At 42.3% G+C, this 7,704-nt stretch overlaps 1 long non-coding RNA gene across 1 annotated transcript; it reads right to left on the bottom strand.

Moving 5' to 3' along the window:
* Positions 1-2,073: 2,073 nt before the first annotated feature.
* Positions 2,074-6,980, bottom strand: LOC115156803 (uncharacterized). The gene is made up of 3 exons (XR_003868324.1): positions 6,745-6,980; positions 4,129-4,243; positions 2,074-3,958 (listed from the first exon to the last, which is right to left on the bottom strand). It is a non-coding gene; the product is annotated as an uncharacterized LOC115156803 (long non-coding RNA).
* Between the last annotated feature and the right edge of the window lie 724 nt (positions 6,981-7,704).

Here is a 7,704-nt window from a genome sequence, read left to right as displayed (position 1 = left end):
CTAACATACAAAGCCACATATACATTGTAGTTGCTTACCAAGACAACAATGAATGTTCTTGAGTGGACTAGTTACAGTTTCGACTTAAATCGGCTTGAAAATGGTGGTCTAGCAATGATCAACGACCAACTTGATGGAGCTTGAAGAGTTTTTTTTAAAGAATCCAGGTCTGCAAAGCTCTTAGAGACTTACCCAGAAAGACCCACAGCTGTAATCGCTGCCAAAGGTGATAGGAACATGTATTGACTCAGGGGTGTGAATACTTATGTAAATGAGATATTTATGTTTTTTTTTTTTTAAATGTGCAAACATTTGTTGAAACATGTTTTCACTTTGTCATTTTGGGGTATTTTGTGTAGATGGGTGAAAAAAATAAATATTTAATCCATTTTCAATTGAGGCTGTAACAACAAAATGTGGAATAAGACAAGGGGTATGAATACTTTCTGAAGGCAGTGTACATATTGTACTACAACTTGTGTTCCAATGTTCTGCCTGCTCTATAATCATAAAGATGGTAGGAAACATAGCATTAGAATTCTAGAATATCAGGTAAGGTTAACACACCCTTGATTACGGAGGTAGATAAGGACAAAAAGACAAACAGAACATTAAGCCCAGGTCCTGGAAGAAAATAAACATCTGTTTATTTTGGGGACGGGACGGGGACGGGGGTAAATAACTTTTCAAACCATTACCTTCAGCCACATCACAGTGTACTACATACAGACTTGCGATAATTGGATGGTTTGAATACTCACAAGTGTGTGTTCATTCCCTATCTGCTTTCTGTCTTTCTGTATTTAACATGGGTCTGAAGAACTGGTTGAAGAACTGGTTGAATCAACGTTGTTTCCATTTCGTTTTTAAAAAATGCTATGTGATGACGTTGAATCAACGTGGAAAACGGATTGGATTTGCATGAAGTCATCAACCTAAGCAACTGTTGTCGTTTTTCAACCCAACTTTGAACCTAAATTCAATGTCATGGTGATTTTTTGGGGGGTTGATTTCATGTTGAATGCACGTTAGTTGACAACTCAACCAAATGTAAATCAGAAATAGATGTTGAACTGACGTCTGTGCCCATTGGCTACAGATTGCTGCTGAACTACACTGACCAAAAATATAAACGCAACATGTTTTATGAGCTGAAATAAAACAGTCCAGAAATGTTCCATACCAACAAAAAGTGTATTTCTCAAAGATTATGGCAACACATTTTTTTTAAATCTCTGTTAGTGAGCTTTTCTCCTTTGCCAAGATAATTCGTCCACCTGACAGGTGTGGCACATCAAGAATCTGATTAAACAGCATGCTGAAGAGTGTGTGGGCCTATGCCCTCCAAGGCCCACCCATGGCTGCACCCCTGCCCAGTCATGTGAAATCCATAGATTTGGGCCTAATGAATTTATTTCAATTTATTTATTTCCTTATATGAACTGTAACTCAGGAAAAAAGTAGAAATTGTTGCATGTTGCATTTATATTTTTGTTCAGTAGATTGCTCTGACTCTACATGTTGAAGGAGTGGATGATCTATCTGGTGTATGATTTAGACGTGGTGCATTACAGTGTGTCATTACTAAAGCGTGTTAGCCTTTGCTTAGAAAGTCTCTGAAGTCCTCCATTTGCAATGCATTGTTAAATCTAGCCAGGCATAACTAACTCTTTTAAAATTGCAACACATCTTAGTTACCAAATTAGGGTTCTGGTTCTATGACTAACAGTTTAAACACCCCTCAAAAAAACTGCCAAAGTCTTTATCTTTGTCTGGCCACTGCGGAGGAAATGGTGCCTTGCTAATCGAGAGGAATTGTCTATCGATTAAGGGGAGCTTATGTGTGGAGACGACATTATTCTCCTGGAGGAGAGAGAGCAGCCAGTCAGACAATCACAGGGGAATAATTGAAGAGTAAACATCGAAGTGTCCTGGGATCAGATTTAGCCATAACACTCCAAAGGCATCGCAATTGAGATTGAATGAATATCCTCTAATTTGTTTTTGTATTACAGAGATTTAAAAAAAAATGATGGACATGATTGACATGATAAAATCACATAAGCTGTCACATATTTCAAATTGTTTGTTTATTGTTTGTCATATTGTTTTCGGACCACACGATTTTACAGATTGTCTGGGTTTTCAACATGCCATAAAAATAGATACAGTCAATTAACAAAAATGTCTGATGAGAAAATGATGTTCAAAATGTCATAAACTGAATTAACAGATTGTCAAAAGCATGCCCATTTGTAATGCCAAACACACAGCTTTGCTAACAGTGTAAAATCATAGGTAGCGCTGATAAAGTCATTCTCCTTTTAAAACAGTTCATTGAGTTCATTGTCTGACTGTGAGCTACAGGGCTCCCCTACTGGTAGGATCCAATTATGACAGTACAAATAGATTCAGTAGAGGCTAGAGCAGACATTTGCCTTCTCCTTTCAGTCTTAGATAAGCTTGAGATTGATAGCAACATTAGACATCAAGAGATGTCATGGTAGCATTTTTAGAGGACCTTCAATTATTTTATTTATTTTATTTGATCTCATCTAATGCAATCAAACGTAAGCTCTCTGGCCAAATTGATAAGAGTCGGCAGATGATTTGTCGAAGGGCAAGAAATTAAACAGCATGATTCAGCAGAAAATGACCGTCACAATAACACTGTAATGCAGGCCTCATTGATTTCCACCAGCGTAAGCTAAGAGAGGGTCATTTCCCGACACCATTAAAACGTAATGACTCTTCTTGATGTGCAAATCATTTTGGATGAGAATGTCCCTTTGTCGCAAACACATTAAGTCAGGGAATGATGTTACTGGGCTTGCAGAATTTATCTTCAGAGGGACGGCCTGTATGGCGCAAGATTGTGGAATAAATTAAATGCGCCAGGGCAGTTTCTCTGAGTATTGATATTTCCTCTGTGATCACTAACAACCAGCTCTCTGTCACGGAATTCCCTTTAGTATTGATACACAGGACTGAGGTATAATATACATATTTTGGGTTCAAATTCAGTTACTCCTTCATAGTTTTTCATTCTCCTAACATATTCTCCCAGTCTACTCTTTCACTCTCAATGAGGTATCAATGTGGCCATCTCTGGGCAGAAGTCCTGAGGCCAGAAACCGTGTTACCACAAAATCTATTTGTATGCAAGCTAAATGTTGCGTAGGAGGCCTTTTGTATTTTTAAGACCAATACAAATGTCCATTACTGCACCAACCAAGCCTGTAGTACAAGACACAACTCCCTGAAGTGAAAACGAACATAATAGCCTGTTTCATCCGGAAGCCAAAATGAACAAATTGTACAAAATGCTAAATAATAAATAAACACTGGTGGAGTCGATACACAGAAGACACAACATTCGTCAGAATGGTTAATCAAATCATATTACAGTTCACAATAATACGATATAGCCTACTGCGAAAAAACATCCTGGGAGAGGTAACTAAGAGTTTAATATCTCTCTCTCTCTCTCTCACTTTCTCTCTTTGCTGCTAGTGTCTATAGGGGCTGGAAAGCATAGCTGAAAGCCCAGTAAAGTAATTAGGCTTTGTTAATCTGTCTAGTTACTTGATAAATGGTCCTGGATATGGAAACCAGGAAGTCATCCTGGCTCTACTTTGGCTCATGCAGCGGGACGTTAGCTCCTTTAGCTCCTCCAAGTCAGTGTCGAGAGGACTCTCCTCAACTACGCGTATTCTTAAGCAATAACAACGTGATCCGTATTATCCACCCAAGAATACCCGTCACCGAAGAGAGTCACAGAGAAGGAGGGGGAGGAAGAGAAGAGAGGGCATTGGGGACAGCAGCAGGGAAACTCAAGAGGTCCTCAATAGTAGTGTGAGCCTGAGTGATGTCATGTTCTCTATGAGTTGAGTGATTGATTGAAGATGGCCTGCTGCCCGAGGATGGGGCAGGTGGGGCCCTCCATGTCAGATGTGTTCTGCAAACAGAAATGAAGACACTGTGCATTTGTGAACCGGTGCTGTGATGGGAGGGGTGAGTGTGCCTGGGCGGGTGTGTTTCTATGTGTATATTCACGTGTACGTGTGTGCGTGTGCGTGTACAGAGGGAGGAACTAGGAAGTTGATGTCTCATTAGTGGAGCTCTTACCTGCAGGCACCAATCAGACCTTTCTTCTCCTTGGAATTCCTTTCATTCGATTGCACTCCTCTGTGGCACTGGGCAATCAGCTTTTACTGACGCAAATCCAAGCAAAATGAGAGCCCTGGAACAAAAAGAAAAATGCCAGTTAGATAAACAAACATGCATAAACAAATAAGTAAATAAACACAACTGGATAAATGAGTGGCAAATGTTTCGAGGGCTTGCTATGGAAACCATGGCCTTTCAACCCCGCCTTTAGCATCACGATTGCCAGCTTCATTAATAGTCAACTGTGCTCTAGCCCCACTACAATCAAGTACACACACACACACACACACACACACACACCACACACACACACACACACACACACACACACACACACACACACACACACACACGAACACACACACACACACACATGAACGCACACACACGCATATTGCACAAAAGACAGGCATAGAGGAGAAATCCATTAGCAGCAGGAGGCAAATTACAGATGGTTTGGGAAAAAAAGGAGGAAAAAAAGGGACGGCCCTGCAATGAAGGCTGTCAGAAACAGGAACAATGACTGTTATTAGAGCTCTCATTTTCTGAGGGGGGCCGAGGCTTTCTGTGGCCAAATGACAGAGGGGAGGCATGTGTGTGTGTGTGTGAGCGTGTTTCACAATTTACCGTGTGAATGTACCGTGTGAATGTGTGAATGGAATTCACTCAGGCTATGTCTGCTCCTATGATTTGACAGTGCACAGCATGTGTTTTTGGATATCTTTTTTTTTGTTCTGTTGTTGAACAGTATCATTACTGTTGAGTGGATATGTACAATTATGCATCTCTTGTTTCTGTCCAAAAAAAAGAGAGAGGGCCATTTGAACATTTATGATTATTACAAATTTCTACTTGATAAATTGTAATACTTTAAAGCATTTGCTGAGATAATACTGTACGTGCCCCGCCTACCATTTTGTGTGAAACTAAAACACAAGACGTGGTTGTGTGAAGGAATTGAACAGACTAAAACACCAAATGAACACTACCCGCACGTGGACATGTATTACCATGTCAACAGGACATTTGACCAGTTCATACACACACACACACACACACACACACACACACGCGCACACACACACACACACACACACACACACACACACACACACACACACACACACACACACACACACACACACACACTCTAAAATCCCTCCAAAATGATTTAACGTGGAAAGAAATATGCAGCTTTAAAATGAAAAAAGTTTAAAGCTCTTTGCCATTTCGTAATCCGGTAATTCTACTGTATCAATGAAACACGAACGTTAGGGTCTTCTACCTGCAGTTGACAACAAGAACACCTTTAACGTCAGCAACATTGCACCCCTGAGAGCAGTAACAGCTATACTTTACATTTAAACTCAAACACAGTCATATGCTCCATTGAGCACAGAAGCACTGCAAATAGGAACCACCATACACAGAAACACCAATAAAAACCTGAGATACCGACAGCTGTCCCATCAAACTGACATACAGGTCAGCTTATTCAAACAACTCTTTTTGGTCATCTTGTTCAAACAACCCAAAAGCGAACCTATAAGGGACGTGTGTTCTACCAACTCAGTCCCAACACTGATTCACATAATACGCCTGATACTAGAGAAGTTATATTACTAACAGAGCCCTTACTGCTCTCTGACTTGTCTTTCTCTAGTGCGGTGTTCATACTAGGACTGATCACTTCCTACCACAGCCCTTCTACTGAGACAACACTGAGAGAAAGCAGACAGAGAGCGTAAACAGAGGAGCAGATTTCAGCACCACCTCTGTGGACAGCTCCGCTACAGCTCCGCTACAGTACTGTAGCAGCCATCTACAGCTACACCAGAGTATGGCAGGGACAGAGAGAAGGCAGAACGCCCATACAACAGACAACCTGGGTTACGATTCAGGGACTACTCTATGATATTATTTGAATATTTTCAGTGGTAGCAAAATAAGACTTTTGAAGCCTTGAAAGCTTAAATGCAACCCTCCTACAAGAGCCTAATGACAGCTAGGGAGTGATACTAGAACAGAGCGATACAAACTAAAAAAGAGGTGCCACAAAAATCTGTAAAATTGAGGAATAATGATAGAGAGAGGGGAGAAAGGAGAGTTGTCTTTCTCCAGATCTGTCTTTGGTCGGTAATTTCCGCCTCTCTTTTACACACACACACACACACACACACACACACACACACACACACACACACACACACACACACACACACACACACACACACACACACACACACACACACACACACACACACACCATGACAGTAGCTCCTTGACAGGTCACCTCACCGTCAAGCAATGATTGTCATTTAATTGCAGAATGGAGAATCCCATGAATATGTTAACGGTTAACCACACACTTTACAAATCCATAGCAATCCACTGAACCGGACACTGACAATGACAAGATTGCACACTCATCATGCTTCACTCTGACACAAAATGTAAAACAATAATAATAATAATAAAGAAAAAAAAATCCCCCTCAAAAGAAATGATCATAGAATTGAAAGGGAAAGTTGTGGTGAACCTGCATGAATCCCTCATCCGCTGTCGTAGGCTTACCCGTAAATTCCTGTTCCTCCTGAGAGAGAGCTTCCCTTCCACTGTGCACAAAGCCGGAGAGTCAGTCATCTGACGCCGCCTCGCCTGCGAGGAGAAGACTGGGATCGTTAAGGCTGCAGTTGCTGCCGACGGCGCCGTGTGGCCCCGTTCCATGCTTGATTCATGTGGGTTACTATGCTAGTGAGAGCAGGGAGCACAGAGGAAAGAGCACAGGGAAGTATGTGCTCCTACTGCTGCCGCCGGTGCAGTGAAACAGGCGTTACACCCCCCCCCCCCCCGTATATCTTCAGCCTCTATGCTGGACGCCACAGCCCCAAAGCACCCAAGACCCACCGAGTCTGTCAGTCAAACAGTCAGTAAGGCAACCAGCCAACCAGCCAGCCAGCCAGCCAGTCTTTCTAGTCCCGGAGATGCACTCTTCCAGTGTACGCAGGTGGTGGAGAATGTAGGCACAGCTCACTCATTAAAGGGGGAAAAAAATACAAATAAAAACAAGAAGATAGGAAAGTCACGGATTGGAGCCAGTTGTTGCACTCGCCAAGGCAAACAAACTCATGGAAGGATAAAGAGGGACTGAGAGACTGAGGGAGAGACAGCGATAGAGGAGGAGAAAGAGAGGGAGAGAGAGAGGAGGAGAGAAAGAGAAAGGGAGCAATAAAACGTCCAACCACAGGGCTTCTAGGAGCAGAGGACCGTCATTTGTTCTGAGTAGAAGAGAGCGAGAGAGAGAGAGCGAGGGAGGGAGGGAGGGAGGGAGGGAGGGAGGGAGGAGGAGTGGAGAAGAGAGTAATTAGATTTGAGCAGCAACACAGTTACCAAAAGCAGTGAGTCGTGAATCGGTGGCATCTAATGGTGGATTAATTGAGGGAGATCCGCCTTGCAGTCTCGCATTGGTGACATCCCATCAGGGAGACCAATGCTCTCTGGAGACCAGGGCTAATACACAACCCAGCTAGCTGC

The sequence above is a fragment of the Salmo trutta genome, chromosome 21 (genome assembly GCF_901001165.1).
Source record: "Salmo trutta chromosome 21, fSalTru1.1, whole genome shotgun sequence".
Lineage (NCBI taxonomy): Eukaryota > Metazoa > Chordata > Actinopteri > Salmoniformes > Salmonidae > Salmo > Salmo trutta.
The sequence above is the reverse complement of the archived record's forward strand: the minus strand, read 5'-3'. Positions and strand labels throughout refer to the sequence as shown.